Source organism: Odontesthes bonariensis, chromosome 13 (assembly GCF_027942865.1).
Source record: "Odontesthes bonariensis isolate fOdoBon6 chromosome 13, fOdoBon6.hap1, whole genome shotgun sequence".
NCBI lineage: Eukaryota > Metazoa > Chordata > Actinopteri > Atheriniformes > Atherinopsidae > Odontesthes > Odontesthes bonariensis.
Window position 1 is genome coordinate 6,984,853 of NC_134518.1, and position 1,138 is coordinate 6,985,990.

Here is a 1,138-nt window from a genome sequence, read left to right on the forward strand (position 1 = left end):
ATATAGATGCATAAAATAAGAAAAAAAAAGAATCAGTTTCTCTCTTTCTTCCTCGCTCATTATGTACATATACGTGTTGTGTAAAAACTGTGTTAGCCTGTCAGTGGGCCTGCCACTGGGTAATGGCTATTTCAGATTTGAAGTTGATAAAAGACTGAGAATGAAAACATTTAAACCAATCAATTTAGATAACTAATAGATGTATTATTTATCATCTAACAGATATTTACCCCCCTCCCGCAAAATTCACAATCTGTTGTACTTGATAAAAGCAATTTTCAGAGTGCTATTGTTGGCCAATGTTGCCAGTTAACTCTGAATCTTAACCACTTCCAATCAGTCCAGTCCTGCAGTAAAAGCATATTTTGCAGTAGAAGCCCTGCTGTACCTGAGTCTCAGACTCCTTTAACATCGACTTTGTCGTAGTTCCTGCAAATCCTTATTCTGTAATGTTCATATTGCAATACACACACAGACACACAATACATTGACCAAAGAATACAGAAGCTGGGGGAATAAAATCGTCTATACTTTCAACTCTCTTCCCCTCTAATTCAGGCTATGGTGTGTAAAGTCGTTGAGAAATTATTGCCGGAGAAAGGAATGAGTTTGGGCAGCTAGACTACTTTTACATTCATGAAAAATGATCACAGTGGAAGTAGCCATTTCTGTACAGAGTAAAGTGCAAGAACCGCAGGTTTTTGTTTATGCTCATTTAAAGTTGTCGAACTAAGTAGTAAAACTAAGTGTACCAACATCTTGTCAGTATCCGGAGGGCACAGACCTGCAAGGGATTTCTTAACTTCTGTGGGACTGCACAGTATGTCTTATTGAATTGAGTACAACAGTTCTAGCAAGACTTATTGCTGTGCAAGGAAATTAGGTACTGTTGCTCTTTTCATATATCTAAACCTGCCAGCCTCATCTGATTAAAAAGAAAAAAAAGGAGAGTAAAAACCAGGATTGGTGCAGATCTAATTTGCTGTTCATGTGGAATGGCACAGCATGTGCGGATGAAAACGAAAGGACAGTCTGGGCTGATTCTAGAATCTACTGTCGATTTTTGGCAGAATAAATAAAACGAAAAGATCATCCTCTATCAGGAGTGATTTCAGGTAGTGGTTTCCTTTCTTTTATT